Source organism: Manis pentadactyla, chromosome 4 (genome assembly GCF_030020395.1).
Source record: "Manis pentadactyla isolate mManPen7 chromosome 4, mManPen7.hap1, whole genome shotgun sequence".
Lineage (NCBI taxonomy): Eukaryota > Metazoa > Chordata > Mammalia > Pholidota > Manidae > Manis > Manis pentadactyla.
This window is the reverse complement of record NC_080022.1, coordinates 107,284,509-107,311,161: the sequence shown is the minus strand read 5'-3', so window position 1 is coordinate 107,311,161 and position 26,653 is coordinate 107,284,509. Positions and strand designations below refer to the sequence as shown.

The 26,653-nt window shown below is 39.1% G+C and overlaps 1 protein-coding gene across 4 annotated transcripts in view; it reads left to right on the top strand.

Moving 5' to 3' along the window:
* WARS2 (tryptophanyl tRNA synthetase 2, mitochondrial) overlaps positions 1-26,653 on the top strand; it is a 142,657-nt gene that overhangs the window by 63,924 nt on the left and 52,080 nt on the right. The gene's annotated exons all lie outside the window — the stretch shown is intronic.

Below are 26,653 nucleotides of genomic sequence, written 5' to 3'. Positions count from 1 at the left end.
CAGGCAAATAGCCTGGACTAGAGACAGGACATTTATGAGACTCCCTAGCAAAGGAGAAGAAAATGTTAACTAGATCTTGCCCTCATTACATATTTGCTTTAACCCCATGACAAAGCCCAGCAAAGGAATGGTTACACATTTCAGCACATGCTAATGGGTATTCATGTGTAGTATGTGCTGTTCATGTGTATATCTCCTTCCTAGATCATACACTTCTGACAATCATTATTTTTACATATTTTTTTTGCTGTAAAACTTAATATACTAGTTCACACAAAACAAACATTTAAAAATATGTAATAAAAGAAAAGAGTATCTTCAAAAAAGAAATGCAGTTATCAACTTAAACATGTTGCCAACTTGGAGATAATTTGAAAAAACAGTAGAATCTAATGACAATTTACTTCAATTTCCTTCCTTACAATTGGTCAGGAAGCCTTTAAGTACCAATGACTTTTCAAATTTGACCTTGGACAGATTTCGTTGTTATGAAGCACTTATATTGAGAAAACAACTGCCTCCCTGTAACTTCACTCCATTCATTTAACTTGTGCTCTCTGAAAATACATCATAAATCAACTCTGTCTTCCACATGACTGCTTTGCACATATTAGAGGTATTTGTTACACTCCATCCTTACCCTACAGGTCCTTACCCCATAGGGCTTCCCTTCCTCAAACTATTTGTCCCCAGATCTCTCACCCTCTTGATTATCCTACCTCAGGAGCACTCTCACCTTCTGCCTCACAGAAAAGTGCCTTTCGTATTTCATAAAACAATGTTTCCTCAAATTCTTCATATCCGTCATTGGCATTATAATGCTGGTCATCATTAGAGCTACTTTTTATGTCATCTAATGCATTTTCCATAGCATATCGTCTTCACTCCAGCTAAGCTGTTTCTGATACAAACTCTCTTTTGATCCTTCTGTGATATTGTTTCTAAAGATTGTATTCTCAGTACTTATTTCCATACTTCCTGTAGGTAAAACTATCTAATTTCCACAAATTAACCACTTGTCAGATTGCTTTATTTAAGTAACCTTTAAAATTAAAGGCTTACTTACAATCACATCCGATACTTGCACTTTGAGCTCATATTCCCAAAAATGATTGCCACATGATTTTTTCCCCTTTGTTAAGAATTTTTGGCAATGATCTCCATAAGCATCTAATATTTGCAGTAGTTGAGGGACACATAGTACTTTGTTGTTCAAAACAGCAATTGAAAAAGTAACGCAGAATCCAGGAGACTTTGTGAGAACTACCTCATAAGTGAGGGACAATAAAATTCACCTTCTCTATGATTTTTTATGGTACCTAGCAAGCTCACTTATTCCTAAAGTGGTCATGGGTCTAGATGGGAGAGTGCAGGTGTCTGGTGTTGCCTGTCTCCTCAGTGGCCTTAGTACAACTCTAAACGGCCTCACGATTCTGTTCCTCCTACCCTGGCTTCAGCTTCCTCAGGGGAATTTGGGTAGTTTTCCAGTAAAATGTGAGGGAAGTACTCACTAGCCCACTTCCATGATTTGTCCCACAAAGACAGTATGAAAAGTGTCTTTCTGGCCTCAGGATACACTTTGGGTGATTTCCTTCTGTAACTCGGGCAACCAACCTTATTAGAACTCACTGGATGGGCTGGATACTTTATCAGGTTTTCTTTCCTTCTTTATGTAATAAAGAACACTTTATTAAGTATCTATGAAAGAGGAGGGATAATAGCACACTGTGCTCCCATCACTTACTAGCATTTTGTGATTTGTCTCATTGATGTTATTTTCCTCATTGAAGGTTTAAAGCAGATGCCACATGTCATGGCATTTCACTCCATAAATACTTCAGTGTGCTTCTCTTTAAACTTAAGAAATTTTCTTTCCTAACCTCAATACTGTCATCACACCTACAAAGGTAATGATAATTCCATATTATCATTTAACACCCAGTCTGTATTCAAATTATGCTGATTCTCCCCAAATATCTTTTATAGGTGGCTTGTTTGAATGATGATCCTTGATTGCAAGGTCTACAAGTTACATTTGATTATGTATCTTAAGTTTCTTTTTTAATATACCTTTTGATTTGTTGATCAAATTGTGTTTTATTTCTTACTCTCTGCACTTCAAAAAAATTAAAAGCTTTGACTTTTAATACTCCCGTTTTTCTAATGCCTTTGATATATTTTCTTCTATTTGCTATAAAATCAGATTTTTTTAACATAAAAGTAAACTTTAATTTTTTTGTTGCTTTCTCCTTGCACTAATGTGTGTTAGCTGATGTTTAGTGTCTATAAACTATCATCTCGCATAGTTGCTTATCACCATTTTTAATAGTTTGAATAGAAACTATGCTTACCTAGTGCCTATAGAGTGCCTAGACATCAATTCCTTGAGAATGGCCATAAAGCTTCAATTTGTTCTTGGAGCATGACGGGAAGTTCTTCCTCAAGCTTTTTCTTGAAACTGTGAAGGTATGAAATGGCTTTTGCTTCTTAGAACCATTCTTAAGCAGAAGTCTAATCAAATAAGCTAGTCTGCCTGAAACAGTTGTTATTTTAAGCTCCAGGCCCTATATATGCAGTGTTCTAGAAGGTGAAAGAATCATCATGTTGTTCATATTTTATGTCTTGTGATACAATAATCAATAATTAACAACTGTCTGTGGAGTCAACCTGTGGAGTCTCCAGTAGATGGGGATTGACAAGAAAATACACATAGCATTCTTAGACCTAGGAGAAAAACAACATCGAAAGTCATACTTATTAGAAAACTAATATTTTTAAATATGTAAGACTTACTAGGCCTTTTCCTGTATAGACCTCTCTTTTAATTCTCAAAACAGCATGTGAGTTAGGCATTACTCTTCTTTTAAAGATAAATAAATTAAGGTATGAAGAGATTAATTAAATTAGAAAATATATTTGAAACCATCTTCAGGAGATTCTTGGTCCTTAATAAATACTTAACAAATACATCTTCTTCATTAGCGACCTGAGGATTCCACAGCTTGTAGGTGGCAAATCCAGGACTCTTTTTTTCTTCCTAAGGTACCACTTTGGAAGATGTAGTCATGAGGAGAGAACTGTATTCTGCCCCCCACATGCATTTCCTCAAGAGCAAATGGCAGAGGGGCAACAGAGAACCGGTGCTGATCTCAAATTGCTCATGATTTCTTGCCTGGACAATGAAGTTACTTTTTCACCCTGCCTCAGTCCCGCAAATTAATAGTCCATTCCCCACATCGTAGCCAAGGTCATTTTTCTACTTAGAGTATATCAGCGCCTCTCTCCTACCCTCAGGGCAAAAGTCTAAACTCAGTTTCTAGAAAGCCCCTGCAGAATGAGGCCCCTGAAAACATCAGGCCCATGTTTCTTACACTCACTACTTTTTATCATCAGGTTATTTTATGTTCAGATGATCTAATTTATTGTACCAATAACTCAAGTCAGTTGTTTCAATTCTTATGAAAAAATAGCTCAGAGATCAGTTGTCTAAATTTTAACAAGGTTTCTTGTTAGTTCCTTTATCTTGGGAGTTTTATAGGGCATTTAAGCATTTAAGCATTTAACTGATCACTAAATATGTAACTTAGAGGACAGGAATTTAGAAAACAATTATACTTAAAGTGCAGGGAGTCAGTTAACTAAAATTAGTTATACCTGCATCCCCTGCAACACACACAGCTATTTACAAGTAAAATTAATAATTCTTGAAATTGTGTTAGAGAAAAGTATTTTTTTAAATATTATATAATGTGCTCTTTTCACATATATCCATTGTGTTAGAGCAAAGTACTTACAACTAAATATGAAGTCTAGTTCTCTGGGTGCTCTTGTATATTAGAATGAGCTCTAATAAACATTTGAAGTATGGAAAGAATTTAGCTATGTTATAATATTGATTTTACCAATAATTTTCATCTCCAATCCTTTGCATTCTTTCTCAGCAGTATGACTGGAACAATTTAGACTTACTGAAGATTTTTCTCATTATTTTCTTTTTTTTTTTTCCTCTCCCACTGGCCTCTAGTCATGGTGCTTCCCCTAAAATATGTTTGCCATATGTGAAAAACTTTATAGAACCTCTCCTCTGAAAGGTGTGTGTGTGTGTGTGTGTGTGAAAGAGAGCAAGAGTGAGCAAGAGAGAGAGAGAGAGACAGAGGAGAGAGAGAGGAGAGAGAGAGAAGAGAGAGGAGAGTGTGAAGAGCAGACCCTCCTATGTGTGTTTAGCAGAGGTTTCTATCCCGATGCCAGAGGCAATGGTCTGTTACTTCCAGCAGGCCTGAGTGCAGATCCAGTCTGATTCCCACAGCTGTCTCTGAGGTGCATGTCTCCATATCTTTTGTTGTTACTTTCCTTGCAATCTAATAGCCCTGCAGATGGAAGATGAAAGCCTTGAGTTTGTAGCTTTAAGGCGCTGGCTTGCTGACAGTTTCAACCATCAGACTTTATATTACAGAGGGTCCAAAACAGTCCAGAAAAGAGTCAAGGGAGGAATATGCAGCTTTGGAATGTGGCCTCATTCTCTAAAGAGTTATGTTTTGTTTCCCAGGAAACTAAAATCAATAATAATAATAATAATAAAGGAAAGGGGGCTAAGGGGGAACCCATTTCTGAGTGAAGGCCAAATGAATTGGTTTACATCAATCTTGGCTCAAGGTGTACAAATGAAAGTTATGCCTGACTCATTGTCCATTATCGTAGAGGTATAAAACCAATGCCTGAACCTGGACACAATCTCTCATGTTTTCACTTGTCCTAGTAATTTCAGAAATGTATCTGAGTACATGTTTATGTTTGTTGAACTCAAAGTTGTTAGGCTGCCAATCACAGGTGCATATTCAACTTGCACTAGAAAATAAGCAAACAAGCATCTGTATAGATTGATGGGCTTGAGGAATCCATGTGTAAAATGGTTATCACCCCCAAAGTTTCTAGGGAGAGGCAAAGGATCTAAATGGTCCATGGCATGAATAATAAAGATAAGTTAGGAGAATTAGTATATAAACAAACTCCTCATGTATTTCCTTCTCTAAAACATTTCCACTAGGAGCACTTCCTTCCTGAGCTCTGTGCTCCTGGGCAACTTGATGAGCAATCTCTGGTATTTGTGCTGCATCTACCCTGGACCTCAGGATTAGGTCATATCTGAGTTATACCTTCAAAAAGAGTTATTTTTCATTATAAGAGCAAGAGTAGGAAAAGCACAGGTTTTGAAGCTAGGTATAGTTGGCTTGAATCTCACCGTGACCTCTTCTTGTTGAGATACACTGTTGCTCAAGCTCACTGACCCACATTTTTAATGTCTGTAATAGAGATATTTAAATGATATGCTATATAATAGCTTGTAAATGTTTACTTTCTCTGTCGTCCTGCCCTACGACACACTTACTGCCCCACCCCAGGTTCCTTTATATTGTGAAGATTTGTTTAAGGGTAGAGTGGAATTAGAAGATGGAGATCAAACTAATGACAGTGACTGTCTAAAAATAAAATATTTTCAGAAGAGTTCATTGTCAAAGCTTTTTCGGGAACTTTTAAGAAACACTTCAAACATTCACAGAAGCATGAATTGGAATGGCTGTATTTTGAAATGCTAACCTTTTGGCATACTTGCTTCATATAGCTGTTTTTCTTTTTAAGAAATAAAACATTAGTAGTAGAAATTATTTGTTTGGTTCTCTCTAATCCCATTCCACTCTCTAACTTCCTAGAGGTCACCACTATATTGAATTTGATATTCACCATTCCCATGTGTTTATACTTTTTACTGCATATGACTTGGCCATTACAATCCATATTATTTATTTTGCATGTTATAAAACTTACTATAAATGGTAATCATACTGCACATATCTTCCTGCATCTCTGTTTTTGTGTGCAGCATTACATGGTTAAGATTTATTCATTTTGACTTCTTTACAATATTCTGTTGTTAGGATCTATCACAATGTATTATCCATTTTCCTGGCCAAGGATTTTTTCCAACTTTTCGTTACTGCAAACAATACTACAGTGAGCATTCTTGTATGTATTTTTTGTGTACATGTGGAAACTTTTATAGGTGTTCATACCAGAGAGTGGAATCATGAGGATATATGACATATACATCACCAACCTTGCTGGATATTGCCAGATTGCTCTCCAAATTGTCATTCATTTACTTTTCACTAACAGAAAAGTTCCTTTTTGTTTACGGCAATATTTAATATAATTAGACATTTATTAATAATAAGAAGATGTGCTATCTTGTTATTGCTTTAATTTGCATTTCCCTGATTACTGATAAGGTTACACATTTTTTCAGGTTTTAACGCTTCAGTTTTCTGTGAATTATTTGTTCGTATCTTTTGCCTATTTGTTTTTCTTTGTCTTGTATTTCTTATTGATTTAGAGAAGTCCTTTAGATATCCTGAATACTAATCCTTTGTCTGTTAAATATTTTTTCAGTTAGTTGCTTTTTAAAATTTTTTAATTCTGTTTTTTGTTATATAGAAGTCATTTTAATGCAGTCAATTCAATATTTTCTTTTATGGTTTTGTGTTTCTGGGGTATATTGTTAAGTTCTTCTCTGGCCTAAGAATAAAGCTATTCTTTATTATCTCCTACATTTCTTAAAGTTTTTCACATTTAAGACTGAGTTATCTTATCTACAAATAGATCTTACAATCTTGTAGGTCTTACAATTTTGACCGATTTTATTTACAATATTAAAAATGCATTTGTTAATATCAACACAGATCATATCAGGAAAGTTTTTAAGTATTGGGAAGCTGGCATATAGTGATGTGTGCTAATTTTCCAAAATTTTAATTTTCACTTGAAAACTGAAATTTTATCATTATCAACACCTGTGAGTTATTTTCCTTGAAATTCCCTTCCTCCTTTTTTTCCCCTTGATGAGTTTTGCTAGACACCTCTCTAATCTTTTTAGAGAACAAATTTGGCTTTGTGAGCCTCTTTATTATATCTTTGTTTTCTATTACTTTCATTATTTCCTCCCTTCCTTCTTTGAAATTACTTTGTTGCTCTTTTTCTAACTTAGTCGACCTCACTAATTTTCAGCCATTCTTCCTTTCTAAAATAGACATTCAGGAGTAAACACTTCTAAGTACTGTTTTATCAGCATCCACAAAGTTGTGATGTGTGGTATTTTCCCTATAATTTATTTCTAAATGATTTCTATTTCCACTATTATTTCTCGTCTATGATTTATTTAGAAATGTGTTCTTTAATTTCTAAATACATAGCACTTTTTAAAAACAGCATTGAAAAAATCGATTTCTGATTTAATTGCATTTTAGTTTGAGAATATGGTCTCTGTTTCCAGTCCTTTGATAATTTAACAAACTATCCACCAATTTGTGCTGGAAAATAATTTGAATTTTCTAATTCAGTGATTTCAAAACATTTCAGTTCATGCCTATCTTTAAAAAATTTATGTGACTTGCCCTTAAGGTTGATACATATTTTATACATTTATAATATACATTGTATAAGTTACCTATAAAGTGAAAATTTTTAAATCAAAATAAAAAATGCATATTAATAAAAATTCTGTTTTCTATTATGTTTGGTAGATGGTCTTGTATATCCTGTGAGGTTCATAAATCCCATTTGGCAGATCAGTTTTAAGTGTTCATGCCCAGTGGTCACCAGGCTATCTTTCTTAGGTTCAAGTAAATATGCAGAGTCACAAACCACCACAGGCCATGCTTGGTACCAGACTACTTAGAAGGGCACAGAATAAGACTGTCAGTGTGCCAGCAAGATAACTCCTCTAAGCAGGAGTCCTTGCTGCAACAGTCCATGTAGTAATACACGTATAGGTCCAGGAGCTCTTTTCTCTCCAGGTGACAGCTTAGAAGCCAGAAGATGGGAGCCACTTCAGTGGGTCTGTAATCCATCTTGATTTAGAAGTTTCGTTTCCCCTGGGAGCCAATATCCTTTTTCCCATTCCATAGGTATAGCTCTCCCGTCCCTGAAAGAGATGTGCCAGCTATATGAGCCACCATACTAAGGAAAACACAAACTATGACTTTCCATCAACTTTGATAGTCTTCTCAGTCTAAAAGCAATGTACCAATCAGGGATATTTTTATTATAAGCGATGTTGCCCAGCAATGCCTAGCAATATCTTTAACGTATGCTATCTTATCTGGTAGATAACAGTAATATCTTATCTGGTAGGCTGTTAGCTCAGAGTCAGATTCTCTTACATTAGGTGAAAGTGTTTTGTTTACCTGGTCACTGGGTTAGTTACTAGACTCCATGGGCTAACGGAGTCCTTTAAATCAGTCACATTGCTGTGGAGTTTTCATCCCCCACTACCATTTCTGTATTGGCAAGCAGTGCAATAACCTGTGAATAGTTTAATGTAAAAATAACTATAGGAAATAGTTTCCCCCTAAAAGAGAAAACAGCACCCAACTTCCTGCTCCCAGAAAATTTAGTTATCCTTTTTTTCAATCTTTTTTCTCTTTTTTGAAATGATTAATTTCTATTGATCTATCTTTTCATTCCATGACTTTTTCTTCTGTCCTCCAAATCTGTGGTTAGGTCCTTCCAGTGATATTTCAGATATCATAGGTTTCCATTAATAGAATATTTGTTCTTTTTTATAGTTTTTTTATTTCCCTGCTGAGATTTCTCATCTGTTCATTCATTTTAAGAATATTTTCATTAGTGCTCATTTTCTATAAGAACAGGGATCAGCAAATTTTGGGTAAAGGCCCAGATAGTAAACATTTTAGGCTTTGCAGACCATATGCCTTCTCTGTCATCACTGCAATCATCACCATCTCTTCTCTTTAACCATCTCCTTTTCTGTTACCTTCTCCTCTCTCTCTCTCTTTTTTAAATTTGACTACCCTTAAAAGATGTAAAAACCTTTCTTAGTCCAGGCTGAACAAAAACAATCCATAGACCAGACCTGGCCTATGAGCAGTAGTTTGCTAACCCCCATGTATGAGGATTATGTCCTCATTCATTGCCACGTGACTGAGCAGGGCATCCTACAGAAGAAGCTGCCCCACTGATGTTGGCATTGTCTGTGTATGACTTGCTTTAGCCAATGGAAAGTGAGTGGGTGTGATAAATGCCAAGCCTAAGCATAATTTTTAAAAGCCACTCCATGTTTCTTCTAACTCCCTTGCTCCTTTTCCTTCTGTTCTGAGACCAGTGCAGTTCAGACATGGGGTGCCCTCTCTGCTTGGATTCTGGCATGACAAGGTGAATGGAGCAGAGTCATAGATGTCCTATGGCTACCACTATGTGGTGTAAATGACAAAGAAGCCATTGCTATAAACCACTTATATTTGGGGTTATTTGTTACCCAACATAGCCAAGAAAAGCTGACCAATATAGTGCTATAGATAAAAAAACATATATACACAATATTCACATATGCACAGTACTCAGTAGAATTTAGACAGTGGTGACATTTAAGTCAGGAGCAGACTGATTGAAGTTATTTCTTTACCTTTGGATTATTGGATTGAGAAAAAGAATAGAAAAATCCAAATGTGTACAGAAAGGTGTTCATTGGCAAATGTAAATACTGACAGGAAGCAGACCAGTTGAAAAGAGGGAGTGAAAGTTTATCTTTGATGATAGTTATTTTAATTAAAATCAGATCCTCAAACAGAGTTCCTGTTAAGGGGATTTATCATGGGGATGATAAGAGTCTAATAAAAATAACGCAGCATGAAATTGCTAGTTTCCTAGAGGAAACAATAAATGGGAATCTGTGAGTCCAAATAGTCTTCCAAGTGTCCTAACCAAAACTTACAGGAACTGATTCCTGGGGAGATAACATTTATATGAGAAATAGTAAAATCCTAAGGGGCACTGAGAGTAACTTAGACCAGCTAATCGCTTGAATGACTTTGATTGATACCTAGCAGAAATAGCTTTTGTAGTCATGCTCTTCTGTACTCTTTTTGTTAGTTAAATGCATTTTAAATGTTTTAAATATAGCAAAGTACAGAAAATAATACAACATTCATGTTCCCAGCAGCAAGGATGACTATTGTTAACATTTTGTCATATTTGATTGACTTCCTTATATTAAAAAAGTAATTATAAAGTTGAAGTCCTCCTTAATCCTTTCTTTGTCTACTCCCTTTACCCCTCCTCCTTTCATCCCTTTTTTCTATCCCCAGGCAACTAAACTCTTGAATATAATGTGTGTCAGTCTAGCCAATTTTTCGTACCTGTTCTCACATATAAGTCTATGAACAGTATCTAATAATTTTATTTGTGTGGTTTAAAATTTTTATTTAAGTGGAGCCACATTGTAGCACCATTCTGCAATTTTATTTTTTCATACAGCAGTATGTTTTTGAATTGTCTCATGTTGATACATGAGATAAAAGTCATTGCCACCATGGTACTTACATGCTGTTGGGGTAACAACAAAATAAATAACTTTAAGTCAAGCATAAAGTATATTAGAATGTGATGTTATACAGAAAAAAATAAGGGAAATAAGGGGAATTGGAAGTGGCATTGAGGGAAACAGATTGTTATTTTAAACTGCAGGCTGGGTGAGCCACCTTGATAAGATAATATTTGAGCAAAGGTGAAAGAATTAGCCAGGTAGGTATCTGGGGAAAAGAATACCTATCAGAGAAAAGAGCTAGTGCAAAGCCCATAGGGTGGGAGAGTGCCTGTTGTGTTTGGGGAACAAAAGGGATCCAGCAAGGCTGGAGGAGAGGAAACAAAGGCAGAGGGGAGAGGTATCCAAATCACAGGTGCTATAGGGTGGAATAGGGAGAGGCAGTCATGCTGGTCTGATATGCCATTGTAAGAATTTTGGCTTTTACTCTGAATAAATGAGAAATGCAGGATTTTGAGCTGAAAAGTGACATGATCTATGTTTTAAAAGGCTGCTTTGGCTGCAATGTTAAAAATACACTGTTTGGGAACTAGAGTGGGAGACCAGTTACCAGGTTATTACAGTAACCCAGGTGAGAGTGATGGTGCCTTAGACCATACCGGTAGCAGGAGAAGTGATGAAAGGTGGTAAGATTGTGGATATATTTTGAAGATAGAAGTAATAAGATTTGCAGATGGATTAGATATGAAGTGTGGGAGATAAAAAGGAATGAAGAATGCCTCCGAGGTTTTTGCCTATATAACTACAAGGACACAGTTGCCACATCAGAGGGGACAGCTGTGGGGAGAGCACGTTTGGGTTAGAAGATCAGGAGTTCAGTTTTCGATGTGTTGAGTTTTAGTTGTCCATTAGATATGCCCAAAAAATGGTAGAATAGATAGCTGGATATTTGAGTCTGGAGTTCAGCAAAGAGGTCTGGCTGTAGTTCCAAGTTTAAAAGTCATCAGTTATATAGACTGTAATTAAAGCCATGGTATGAGATGAAATTTCAAAAAGAGAGGGTATAGAAAAGAATAAAAGTGAAAAAAATGCAGACAAAAACTTAGAGTTCTGCAATACTGACAGATAGGAGAGAAGAGGAACCACACAAAGAGGCTGAGAAAAGAAACCATTGAGGATTAAAGAGGGCAGTGTGAGAGGTGTGAGAGAGGCTTCCTACTAAAACTGCTTATAATATGAAAATATAATTAACAAGCCTAATCCTGAAAGAGCAACAGGAAAGAGAGCTGCACCAAACTGTATACACCTGGAGGAAAGAATAAACCTCACGGAACAGGGTAACGTACCAAAGCCATGACCTGGCGGGACCCAAGCCCTTCTCCAACCCCAGGTCACTGGCAGGAGGAAGAGAAATGGAGCAGGGAGGGAGTGGAGGCCTGGGACTGCTGCATACCTAACTCCAGAGATCTGCTCTGGGAGCACAAACCTACATTTCATGGTGCTTTCATTGTACTCTTGTGATTAAGGGTTTAGAAAGCTAAGACAGGCAGAATACCTGGAGAGACTGAGATTCCACCCACTTGTGGAAAGCAGGGATCCATATCCGGCTGCTCTGGGACAGAAGAAAGGCGGGCAGTCTGCAAGACTTGCTAACAGCAAGACGGCTGCTAAAGGGGCAAGGATTGCTCACAGCTTACTACTCAGGCGAAAGGACAGGTAGAAAAAGTTGTCTGCAGGCACTCTGCCCAGCACTATCTTCAGGTGCCCCAGCTCCCTGGCTGGCTACACAGCTCGAAGGACCCCCTCCGTGATATGCAGCCTGCTGTGCCTTTCTCCCGGCCAGCCCCACCTGGCTTGCAAACCGGAAAACCCTATGCTGGTGTTAGGCCAGCCAGAGGGAAGCCCCATCTACAACACCTACAAATGCAAAGCTTAGAGGCTTATACCTGTGTGCTCGGCCCACTGGTTCTGGCAATGGAGGCAGGCATAGCAACTGGGAAGTAGGAAAGAGCTCTTTCCTCCCTCCAGGCAACAATACTGCTCCCCTGCGACCCCTGACATTACTTCAGGGGCTGAGAAGCTCCAGAGAGGAGCTACTAAGCAATAGAAGGCACCATATACAAATATGGAATGTCAAAGGAACTGGTTCAAAGTAAAATTATGAATACAACACCTGAGAAAGATTCAAATGAAATCAACCTGATGAATCTTCCTGAAAGGGATTTCAAAATAAAAATATTAACATGCTCATGGAGGTACAGAAAAATATTCAGGAACTCAGGAATGAATTCCGGTCAGAGATCCAGTCATTGAAGAGCACAATGGAGGGTATTAAAAGCAGATTAGATATGGTGGAGGAGACGATAAATGAAATAGAAACTAGAGAAGAGGAATACAAACAAGCTGAGACAGAGAGAAAAAGGGATCTCTAAGAACGAAAGAATATTGAGAGAACTGTGTGACCAATCCAAATGGAACAATATTCACATTATAGGGGGTACCAGAAGAAGAAGAGGGAGAGGCAATTGCCAATCTGGGGAAGGAGATAGTCTCTCAGGCCATGGAGGTGCAGAGATCTCCCAACACAAGGGATCCAAGGAAGACAACACCAAGACATATAGTAATTAAAATGGCAAAGATCAAAGATAAGGACAGAGTGTTAAAGGCAGCCAGAGAGAGAGATAAGATCACATACAAAGGAAAGCCCATCAGGCTAACATCAGACTTCTCAGCAGGAACCTGACAGGCCAGAAGAGAGTGGCATGATGTATTTAATGCAATGAAGCAGAAAGGCCTCAAACCAAGAATACTTTATCCGGCAAGATCATCATTTAAATTTGAAGGAGGGATTAAACAATTTCCAGATAAGCAAAAGCTGAGAGAATTTACCTCCCACAAACCATCCCTACAGTCTATTTTGGAGGGACTGCTGTAGATGGAAGTGTTCCTAAGGTTTAATAGCTGTCACCAGAGGTAATAAAACCACAGTAAAGAAAGTAGAAGAGTTAATTACTAAGCAAATGCAAAATTAAATTAACTGTCGGCAAAGTCAATCAAGGGATAGACAAAGAGATCAGAATATGATACCTTGTATATAAAGAATGAAGGAGGAAGAAAAAGGAGGAGAAGAAAGGAAACTTTTTATTGTGTTTGTAATAGCATATTAAGTGAATTAAGTTAGACTCTTAGATAGTAAGGAAGTTAACCTTGAAACTTTGGTAAGCACGAATCTAAAGCCTGCAATGGCAATAAGTACATACTTATCGATAATCACCCTAAATGTAAATGGACTGAATGCACCAATCAAAAGACATACAGTCACTGAATGGATAAAAAAAACAAGACCCATCTATATGCTGCCTACAAGAGACTCACTTTAAACCCAAAGATAGACAGACTAAAAGTGAAGGGATGGAAAAAGATATTTCATGCAACTAATAGGGAGAAAAAGCAGGAATTGCAGTACTTGTATCAGACAAAATAGACTTCAAAACAAAGAAAGTCACAAGAGACAAGGAAAGACATTACATAATGATAAAGGGGTCAATCCAACAAGAAGATATATTAGAGATGGGAAGATGACGGCATGAGTAGTTCAGAGGAAATCTCCTCCCCAAAACATATATATTTATGAAAACACAATAAATACAACTATTCCTAAAAGAGACACCAGTGGATGCAGTACAACAGCCAGGATACATCTACATCTGTGAGAACTCAACATCATATGAAGGGGGTAAGATACAAGCCACGGCCAGGCGGGACCAAAAAACTCCCCCACCCCAAAACCCGGCGGGAAGAAAGGAGTCGGAACGGGAAGGGAGTGAAAGCCCAAGACTGCTAAACAACCAGCTCTAGAAATCCACACCCAGAATGCAGACACAAGGTGCACAGGGTGCTGGATATTAGAGAAACGGAAAAGCAAAATGTGTGGGCAGGTCCCCGCAACTGGTGCCCCTGAGACAAAAGAAAAGCGAGTGCTTTCTGCAAGTCTTAGAGAGACAGGAACCCCATAGCTGGACGAAGTTGTCACGGCTGCTGGGAATACCAGGGAAACGTAGGCACCCTAAACGGAGGCAGTGCAGCTCTGAAGCCCCTCACAGGACTGGGCAGCCTGCCAGTTGTTCCTCCGACTGGCGTGAACCCCGACACACGGGCCCAGTAGCAGGAGAGTGGGAGTGCGCACTGGGGACGGAAGTGCTGGAAGGAAACGAGAGCAGATCTGTGCGCCACAGGAGAGGCTTGTGCTAGCCTACAGTGGTGCGACCAAACAGCCTGGGCGTGGCTTGTGCGCACTGGTGGCAATGAAGCCAGAGCCCAGTAGAAGCCTGCGTGGAAAAGCCCCGTGCACAGCGGCAGCGGAGCCAGAGGGTGCAGGCGTGCTCCCAGGAGCTGACTGGAATCCCAGCCCAATGTACAGCCGTCTGGGCCAGACCCAAAGGCCTCTGCTGCCACACAGCTGCCTGGCAGTGTTGCCGCTAGCATGGAGGAGCACACCTGGCGTGCCTGCCACTCCCCGAAGGGTTCTGCACTGCTGTGACAGACACCCCGCCCACAGTAGCTTAGGAGATTAACCCGGTGGCTGCTCCAGGAGTGCAGATAGCCATGACGGGCAGCGGAGAAGGGCAAGGCATCCAGCAAGCAGGAACGGACTTTTCTCTCCCAGCTGACACACCCATAACCTGCCTACAGCCACTGCTATCACCATGAAAAGGCAAAAAAATCTGGTCCAGTCCAAGATAGTTACATCTGAGAAAGGATCTGCAGAGGCAGACCTAACCAGTCTCCCTGAAAAAGATTTCAAAATAAAAATCACAGAGAGGGGCGGAAGATGGCGGCGTGAGTAGAGCAGCGGAAATCTCCTCCCAAAACAACATATATCTATGAAAATATAACAAAGACAACCCTTCCTAGAATAAAGACCAGAGGACACAGGACAATATCCAGACCACATCCGCACCTGAGAGAACCCAGCGCCTCGCGAAGGGGGTAAGATACAAGCCCCGGCCCCGCGGGAGCCGAGCGCCCTTCCCCCCAGATCCCGGTGGGAGAAGAGCAGGCAGAGCGGGAGGGAGACGGAGCCCAGGACTGCCGAACACCCAGCCCCAGCCATCCGGGCCAGAGTGCAGGGCGCTCGTTACTAGAAAAACAGGGCAGCAAGAACAGTGAGCAGGCACTGGAGGCTGGGCGACAGAGGACATAAGAAAAGCGCGCGACCATTTTTTTTTTGCTTTTTTGCTGTTTTGTTTTGGCGAGCGCTTTTTGGAAGTCTTAAAGGGATAGGGACCCCAATACTAGGGAAACAGGGCAGCAAGAACAGTGAGCGGGCACTGGAGGCTGGGCGACAGAGGACATAAGAAAAGAGCGCGACCATTTTTTTTTTTTTTGCTTTTTTGCTGTTTTGTTTTGGCGATCGCTTTTTGGAAGTCTTAAAGGGATAGGGACCCCAATACTAGGGAAACAGGGCAGAAAGACCGGTGAGCAGAGGCCTGAGGCTGGCACCAGAGAATAAAGAAAAACGAACGACCACCCCCCTTTTTTTTTTTTTTTTATTAAAAACTTTTTTTTTTTAATTAAAAAAATTTTATTTATTTATTTATTTATTTATTTATTTTTTTGTGGTCGTTGTTTTGTTTTGGCGGGTGCTTTTTGGAAGTCTTAAAGGGGCAGGGCGGGTCACTTAATCCAGAGGTAGGGAATCCGGGATCTCTGGGCACCCTAACCCCTGGGCTGCAGGGAGCAGGCAGGCCCCTTACGGAGATAAATAGCCTCCCAGCAGCTCCTGCTCCAACGCGACTCCACCATTTTGGAGTAGCTGCCCGAGCCAGGCCACGCCCACGGCAACAGCGGAGATTAACTCCATAGCAGCTGGGCAGGAAGCAGAAACCCTGTCTGCACGCAGCTGCGCAGCAAAAGCCACTAGAGGTCGCTGTTCTCCCAGGAGAGGAGGGCCACAAACCAACAAGAAGGAAGTCCTTCCAGCCGTCACTCGTCCCAGTTCTGCAGACTATTCCTATCACCATGAAAAGGCAAAGCTACAGGCAGACAAAGATCACAGAGACAACACCAGAGAAGGAGACAGACCTAACCAGTCTTCCTGACAAAGAATTCAAAATAAGAATCATAAACATGCTGACAGAGATGCAGAAAAATACGCAAGAGAAATGGGATGAAGTCCGGAAGGAGATCACAGATGCCAGAAAGGAGATCGCAGAAATGAAACAAACTCTGGAAGGGTTTATAAGCAGAATGGATAGAATGCAAGAGGCCATTGATGGAATTGAAATCAGAGAACAGGAACGCATAGAAGCTGACATAGAGAGAGACAAAAGGATCTCCAGGAATGAAACAATGTTAAGAGAACTGTGTGACCAATCCAAAAGGAACAATATCCGTATTATAGGGGTCCCAGAAGAAGAAGAGAGAGGAAAAGAGAAGGAAAGTATCTTAGAAGAAATAATTGCTGAAAACTTCCCCACACTGGGGGAGGAAGTAATCGAACAGACCACGGAAATACACAGAACCCCCATCAGAAAGGATCCTAGAAGGACAACACCAAGACACATAATAATTAAAATGGCAAAGATCAAGGACAAGGAAAGAGTGTTAAAGGCAGCTAGAGAGAAAAAGGTCACCTATAAAGGGAAACCCATCAGGCTAACGTCAGATTTCTCAACAGAAACCCTACAGGCCAGAAGAGAATGGCATGATATATTTAATACAATGAAACGGAAGGGCCTTGAACCAAGGATACTGTATCCAGCACGACTATCATTCAAATATGACGGTGGGATTAAACAATTCCCAGACAAACAAAAGCTGAGGGAATTTGCTTTCCACAAACCACCTCTACAGAACATCTTACAGGGACTGCTCTAGATGGGAGCACTCCTAGAAAGAGCACAGCACAAAACACCCAACATATGAAGAATCGAGGAGGAGGAACAAGAAGGGAGAGAAGAAAAGAATCTCCAGACAGTGTATATAACAGCTCAATAAGCGAGCTAAGTTAGGCAGTAAGATACTAAAGAGGCTAACCTTGAACCTTTGGTAACCACGAATTTAAAGCCTGCAATGGCAATAAGTACATATCTTTCAATAGTCACCCTCAATGTAAATGGACTGAATGCACCAATCAAAAGACACAGAGTAACAGAATGGATAAAAAAGCAAGAACCATCTATATGCTGCTTACAAGAAACTCACCTCAAACCCAAAGACATGTACAGACTAAAAGTCAAGGGATGGAAAAACATATTTCAAGCAAACTACAGTGAGAAGAAAGCAGGGGTTGCAGTGCTAATATCAGACAAAATAGACTTCAAAACAAAGAAAGTAACAAGAGATAAAGAAGGACACTACATAATGATAAAGGGCTCAGTCAAACAAGAGGATATAACCATTCTAAATATATATGCACCCAACACAGGAGCACCAGCATATGTGAAACAAATACTAACAGAACTAAAGGGGGATATAGACTGCAATGCATTCATTCTAGGAGACTTCAACACACCACTCACCCCAAAGGATAGATCCACTGGGCAGAAAATAAGTAAGGACACGGAAGCACTGAATAACACAGTAGAGCAGATGGACCTAATAGACATCTATAGAACTCTACATCCAAAAGCAGCGGGATATACATTCTTCTCAAGTGCACATGGAACATTCTCCAGAATAGACCACATACTAGGCCACAAAAAGAGCCTCAGAAAATTCCAAAAGATTGAAATCCTACCAACCAACTTTTCAGACCACAAAGGCATAAAACTTGAAATAAACTGTACAAAGAAAGCAAAGAGGCTCACAAACACATGGAGGCTTAACAACACGCTCCTAAATAATCAATGGATCAATGACCAAATCAAAATGGAGATCCAGCAATATATGGAAACAAATGACAACAACAACACTAAGCCCCAACTTCTGTGGGACGCAGCAAAAGCAGTCTTAAGAGGAAAGTATATAGCAATCCAAGCATATTTAAAAAAGGAAGAGCAATCCCAAATGAATGGTCTAATGTCACAATTATCGAAATTGGAAAAAGAAGAACAGATGAGGCCTAAGGTCAACAGAAGGAGGGACATAATAAAGATCAGAGAAGAAATAAATAAAATTGAGAAGAATAAAACAATAACAAAATCAATGAAACCAAGAGCTGGTTCTTTGAGAAAATAAACAAAATAGATAAGCCTCTAGCCAGACTTAATAAGAGGAAAAGAGAGTCAACACACATCAACAGTATCAGAAATGAGAAAGGAAAAATCACGACGGACCCCACAGAAATGCAAAGAATTATTGGAGAATACTATGAAAACCTATATGCTAACAAGCTGGGAAACCTAGGAGAAATGGACAACTTTCTAGAAAAATATAACCTTCCAAGATTGACCCAGGAAGGAACAGAAAATCTAAACAGACCAATTACCAGCAACGAAATTGAAGCGGTAATCAAAAAACTACCAAAGAACAAAACTCCCGGGCCAGATGGATTTACCTCGGAATTTTATCAGACATACAGGGAAGACATAATACCCATTCTCCTTAGAGTTTTCCAAAAAATAGAGGAGGAGGGGATACTCCCAAACTCATTCTATGAAGCTAACATCACCCTAATACCAAAACCAGGCAAAGACCCCACCAAAAAAGAAAACTACAGACCAATATCCCTGAAGAACGTAGATGCAAAAATACTCAACAAAATATTAGCAAACCGAATTCAAAAATACTTCAAAAGGATCATACACCATGACCAAGTGGGATTCATCCCAGGGATGCAAGGATGGTACAACATTCGAAAGTCCATCAACATCATCCACCACATCAACAAAAAGAAAGACAAAAACCACATGATCATCTCCATAGATGCTGAAAAAGCATTTGACAAAGGTCAACATCCATTCATGTTAAAAACTCTCAGCAAAATGGGAATAGAGGGCAAGTACCTCAACATAATAAAGGCCATCTATGATAAACCCACAGCCAACATTATATTGAACAGCGAGAAGCTGAAAGCATTTCCGCTGAGATCAGGAACTAGACAGGGATGCCCACTCTCTCCACTGTTATTGAACATAGTACTGGAGGTCCTAGCCACGGCAATCAGACAAAATAAAGAAATACAAGGAATCCAGATTGGTAAAGAAGAAGTTTTACTGTCACTATTTGCTGATGACATGATACTGTACATAAAAAACCCTAAAGACCCCACCCCAAAACTACTAGAACTGATATCGGAATACAGCAAAGTTGCAGGATACAAAATCAACACACAGAAATCTGTGGCTTTCCTGTATACTAACAATGAACAAACAGAAAGAGAAATCAGGAAAACAACTCCATTCACAATTGCATCAAAAAAAATAAAATACCTAGGAATAAACCTAACCAAAGAAGTGAAAGACTTATACTCTGAAAACTACAAGTCACTCTTAAGAGAAATTAAAGGGGACACTAACAGATGGAAACTCATCCCATGCTCGTGGCTAGGAAGAATTAATATCGTCAAAATGGCCATCCTGCCCAAAGCAATATACAGATTTGATGCAATCCCTATGAAACTACCAGCAACATTCTTCAATGAACTGGAACAAATAATTCAAAAATTCATATGGAAACACAAAAGACCCCGAATAGCCAAAGCAATCCTGAGAAAGAAGAATAAAGTAGGGGGGATCTCACTCCCCAACTTCAAGCTCTACTATAAAGCCATAGTAATCAAGACAATTTGGTACTGGCACAAGAGCAGAGCCACAGACCAATGGAACAGACTAGAGAATCCAGACATTAACCCAGACATATATGGTCAATTGATATTTGATAAAGGAGCCATGGACATACAATGGCGAAATGACAGTCTCTTCAGCAGGTGGTGCTGGCAAAACTGGACAGCTACATGTAGGAGAATGAAACTGGACCATTGTCTAACCCCATATACAAAAGTAAACTCAAAATGGATCAAAGACCTGAATGTAAGCCATGAAACCATTAAACTCTTGGAAGAAAACATAGGCAAAAACCTCTTAGACATAAACATGAGTGACCTCTTCTTGAACATATCTCCCCGGGCAAGGAAAACAACAGCAAAAATGAGTAAGTGGGACTATATTAAGCTAAAAAGCTTCTGTACAGCAAAAGACACCATCAATAGAACAAGAAGGATCCCTACAGTATGGGAGAATATATTTGAAAATGACACATCCGATAAAGGCTTGACGTCCAGAATATATAAGGAGCTCACACGCCTCAACAAACAAAAAACAAATAACCCAATTAAAAAATGGGCAGAGGAACTGAACACACAGTTCTCCAAAAAAGAAATACAGATGGCCAACAGACACATGAAAAGATGCCCCACATCGCTAATTATCAGAGAAATGCAAATTAAAACTACAATGAGGTATCACCTCACACCAGTAAGGATGGCTGCCATCCAAAAGACAAACAACAACAAATGTTGGCGAGGCTGTGGAGAAAGGGGAACCCTCCTACACTGCTGGTGGGAATGTAAGTTAGTTCAACCATTGTGGAAAGCAGTATGGAGGTACATCAAAATGCTCAAAACAGACTTACCATTTGACCCAGGAATTGCACTCCTAGGAATTGACCCTAAGAACGCAGCAATCAAGTTTGAGAAAGACAGATGCACCCCTGTGTTTATTGCAGCACTATTTACAATAGCCAAGAATTGGAAGCAACCTAAATGTCCATCAATAGATGAATGGATAAAGAAGAAGTGGTACATATACACAATGGAATACTACTCAGCCATAAGAAAAGGGCAAATCCAACCATTTGCAGCAACATGGATGGAGCTGGAGGGTATTATGCTCAGTGAAACAAGCCAAGCGGAGAAAAAGAAATACCAAATGATTTCACTTATCTGTGGAATATAAGAACAAAGGAAAAACTGAAGGAACAAAACAGCAGCAGAATCACAGAACTCAAGAATGGACTAACAGGTACCAAAGGGAAAGGGACTGGGGAGGATGGGTGGGTAGGGAGGGATAAGGGGGGGAGAAGTAGGGGGGTATTAAGATTAACATGCAAGGGGGGGTAGGAGAAAAGGGAGGGCTGTACAACACAGAGAAGGCAAGTAGTGATTCTACAACATTTTGCTATGCTGATGGACAATGACTGTAAAGGGGTTTATAGGGGAAACCTGGTATAGGGGAGAGCCTAGTAAGCATAATATTCGTCATGTAAGTGTAGATTAGTGATACCAAAAACAAAGAAAAAAAAAAAAGGGCAGTTCCTGTGTGGTAACCTCCAACGAGTTCTACACAAGGGTATAAAGGGCATATAAAAGTGTAGGCAAAGGGTCTGTTTGTGTTTATACAGAGGATCAAAGCCTAATTGGGCTACCCCAAAAATGAACTAAGATACGATATGAAAAAGAACTTCCAACATCAGCACTCTCTGGAAGACTCATGCCAGAAGATGATCATCAAAAAACCCCAACAAAGATCCACGCACTGCTACAGCTGTAGATGCACTCATCCCACCCGTTCCTGGACTTGCCATGGGAATGAGGAAGGAGATATCTAAACTGGCCTGTGCATACAGTAAAACAACAAATTTGACTGGATCTATAGTGTTGGAACTCAACCAAGAATTTGGAGAAGTGCAAATTGTAGCGCTCCAAAGTCTTACAACTACAGACTATTTACTGTTAAAAGAACATATGGCATGTGAACAGTCCCCAGGAATGGGTTGTTTTAATTTGTCTGATTTCTCTCAGACTGTTCAAGTTCAGTTGGACAATATCCACCATGTCATAGATAAGTTTTCACAAATGCCTAAGGTGCCTAACTGGTTTTCTTGGTTTCACTGGAGATGGCTGGTAATTACAGATATGCTTTGGTTATGTAACTGTACTCCTATTATGTTAATGTGTGTGCGCAATTTAAGTAGTAGCTTAAAACCTATATATGCTGAAGTTACTCTACAAGAAGATATGTCAAAGAAATAATCAATCTTCCCATGTTTTCTTCTGCCTGCTACTTCTATAGCTTTTCTTCTTCCTTCCTAATTACAACCCTTAAATAGAATTCGTGCCTCATATCAAATTTACCGAGTATCATAATTCTTCCAAGTGGTAAAGATACCTCAAGACAAATGCTGGGCATAGAAGCCACAGGGCATAAATATGCAAAGAAGTAAAAAGCAACCCTTTTCAAACAATAAGGCTTCCCTCTCACTTACCAACTTCACATTTCCCTGTATGGCCCCGGAAGATGACTGGTTAGCCAGAGACGGGTAAGATTCCTCAAGGGAGGAACAACCTAAGACAGGCAAAGTCGCAGGGGGGCCATCAGGTGAGAAATTGGGGATCAACAGAGGTGAGGCTTAGAACCTCACCCCCCCTGTTCTGAGAGAAATCTTCTGCATACGTGGATGTTTTATTGCCCTGGTCTAGCTTGGATTAACACATAGTCTACAGGCACACACCTGATCATCTACATTTGCTCTCTTACAACACTAAACTATGTTTTCTACCTTTATCTTGTATCTACCTACCACTTCAGCATTTTATTAAAAATAATAATAATAAAGAGAGAAATGTAGTATCCACACATAAATCAAGTATAAAAACCAAATGAGTATTCATATTTGAACTGACTGTTCAGAGTTCATAATGCATGAGCAAAACTGAAAGTTTCTGTGATGACTGCCCTTGTACTATTCACTATGTAACTTATTCATTATGTAAGAATTTGTTCTCTATGTAAGAACTTGTTTGTTATGCCTCAGAAGATTGGAGACTGACGAAAATTAGGCTTGGGGTGGATTAATGATTGTGCATTGAGCATTGACTCCCCTATACAGAATTTTATTGTCGTTAACAATCATTTGATCAATAAATATGAGAGATGCCCTCACAAAAAAAAAAAAAAAAAAAGGACAGACTTCCAATGGTAAAATAAATAAGTAACCGGGATGTAATGTATAGCATAATGAATATAGTCAAGATAATGTAACATCTTGGTAGGGTGATAGCTGGAACCTCGAATTATGTATATAAATGTTCTACCACTGTGTTGTACACTTGAAACTAATGTAATGTAATACTGTGCGTCAACTACCCTTCAATAAAAAAATAATTATTAAAAAAAATAAAATAAAATAAAATAAAATAAATAAAAATCACAAATATGCTGACAGAGCTGCAGAGAAATATGCAAGAGCTAAGGGATGAAGTCTAGAGGGAGATTACAGAAGTCCAGAGGGAGATTACAGAAGTGAAACAATCACTGGAAGGATTTATAAGCAGAATGGATAAGATGTAAGAGGCTGTGGACGGAATAGAAACCAGAGAACAGGAATGCATAGAAACTGATGCAGAGAGAGATAAAAGGATCTCCAGGAATGAAACAATATTAAGAGAACTGTTGACCAATCCAAAAGGAAGAATATCCACATTATAGGGGTAACAGAAGAAGAAGAGAGAGAAAAGGGGATAGAAAGTGTCTTTGAAGAAATAATTGCTGAGAACTTCCCCAAACTGGGGGAGGAAATAGTTGCTCAGACTGTGGAAGCACACAGAAATCCCGAGAGATGGGATCCAAAGAGGTCAACACCAAGACACATAATAATTAAAATGGCAAAGATCAAGGAGATGGACAGAGTAGTAAAGGCAGCCAGAGAGAGTAAAAAGGTCACCTACAAAGGAAAATCCATCAGGCTATCATCAGACTTCTCAACAGAAACCTTACAGGCCAGAAGAGAATGGCATGATATATTTAATGCAATGAAACAGAAGGGCCTTGAACCAAGGATACTGTATCCAGCACGATTATCATTTAAATATGAAGGAGGGATTAAACAATTCCCACACAAGCAAAAGTTGGGGGAATTTGCCTCCCACAAACCACCTCTACAGGGTATCTTAGAGGGACTGCTCTAGATGGGAACACTCCTAAAAAGAGCACAGAACAAAACACCCAACCTATGAAGAATGGAGGAAGAGGAAAAAGAAGGGAAAGAAATAATCATCAGACTTTGTTTATAACAGCTCAATAAGCGAGTGAGGTCAGACAGTAAGGTAGTAAACAAGCTAACCTTGAACCTTTGGTAACCACAAATCTAAAGCCTGCAATGGCAATAAGTACATATCTTTCAATAATCACCCTAAATGTAAATGGACTGAATGCACCAATCAAAAGACACAGAGTAATAGAATGGATAAAAAAAGCAAGACCCATCTTTATGCTGCTTACAAGAGACTCACCTCAAGCCCAAAGACATGCACAGATTAAAAGTCAAGGGTTGGAGAAAGATATTTCACGCAAACAACAAGAGAGAAAAAAGCAGGTGTTGCAATACTAGTATCAGACAAAATAGACTTCAAAATAAAGAAAGTAACGAGATAAAGAAGGACATTACATAATGATAAAGGGCTCTGTCCAACAACAGGATATAACCCTTATAAACATATATGCACCCAATACAGGAGCACCAATATATGTGAAACAAATACTAACAGAATTAAAGGAGGAAATAGGATGCAATGCATTCATTTTGTGAGACTTTAACACACCACTCACCGCAAAGGACAGATCCACCAGACAGAAAATAAGTAAGGACACAGGCACTGAACAACACGCTAGAACAGATGGACCTAGTAGACATCTATAGAACTCTACATCCAAAAGCAGCAGGACATACATTCTTCTCAAGTGCACATGGAACATTCTCCAGAGTAGACCACATACTAGGCCACAAAAGGAGCCTCAGTAAATTCCAAAAGATTGAGATCCTACCAGCCAACTTTGCAGACCACAAAGGTATAAAACTAGAAATAAATTGTACAAAGAAAGCAAAAGGCTCACAAACACATGGAGCCTTAACAACATGCTCCTAAATAATCAATGGATCAATGACCAAATTAAAATGGAGATCCAGCAATATACGGAAACAAATGACAACAATAACACAAACCCCCAACTTCTGTGGGATGCAGCAAAAGCAGTCTTAAGAGGAAAGTATTTAGCAATCCAGGCATATTTAAAAAAGGAAGAACAATCCCAAATGAATATTGTAATGTCACAATTATTGAAATTGGAAAAAGAAGGACAAATGAGGCCTAAGGTCAGTAGCTGGAGGGACATAATAAAGATCAGAGAAGAAATAAATAAAATTGAGAAGAATAAAACAATAGAAAAAATGCATGAAACCAAGAGCTGGTTCTTTGAGAAAATAAACAAAATAGATAAGCCTCTAGCCAGACTTAATAAGAGGAAAAGAGAGTCAACACACATCAACAGAATGAGAAACGAGAAAGGAAAAATCACGACGGACCCCACAGAAATACAAAGAATTATTAGAAAATACTATGAAAACCTATATGGTAACAAGCTGGAAAACCTAGGAGAAATGGACAACTTCTTAGAAAAATACAACCTTCCAAGACTGTCCCTGAAAGAAACAGAAAATCTAAACAGACCAATTACAAGCAACAAAATTGAATTGGTAATCAAAAAACTACCAAAGAACAAAACTCCCGGGCCAGATGGATTTACCTTGGAATGTTATCAGACATACAGAGAAGACATAACACCCAATCTCCTTAAAGTTTTCCAAAAAATAGAAGAGGAGGGAATACTCCCAAACTCATTCTATGAAGCAACCATCACCCTAATACCAAAACCAGACAAAGACCCCACCAAAAAAGAAAACCACAGACCAATATCCCTGATGAACGTAGATGCAAAAATACTCAACAAAATATTAGCAAACCGAATTCAAAAATACATCAAGAGGATCATGCACCATGACCAAGTGGGATTCATCCCAGGGATGCAAGGATGGTACAACATTCGAAAATCCATCAACATCATCCACCACATCAACAAAAAGAAAGACAAAAACCACATGATCATCTCCATAGATGCTGAAAAAGCATATGACAAAGTTCAACATCCATTCATGATAAAAACTCTCAACAAAATGGGCATAGAGGGCAAGTACCTCAACATAATAAAGGCCATCTATGATAAACCCACAGCTAACATCATACTGAACAGTGAGAGGCTGAAAGCTTTTCCTCTGAGATCAGGAACAAGACAGAGATGCCCACTCTACCCACTGTTATTCAACATAGTACTGGACGTCCTATCCACGGCAATCAGACAAAACAAAGAAATACAAGGAATCCAGACTGGTAAAGAAGAAGTCAAACTGTCACTATTTGCAGATGACATGGTATTGTACATAAAACCCCTAAAAACTCCCCTGCAAAACTACTAGAACTAATATCATAATTCAGCAAAGTTGCAGGATAGAAAATTAACACACAGAAATCTGTAGCTTTCCTAT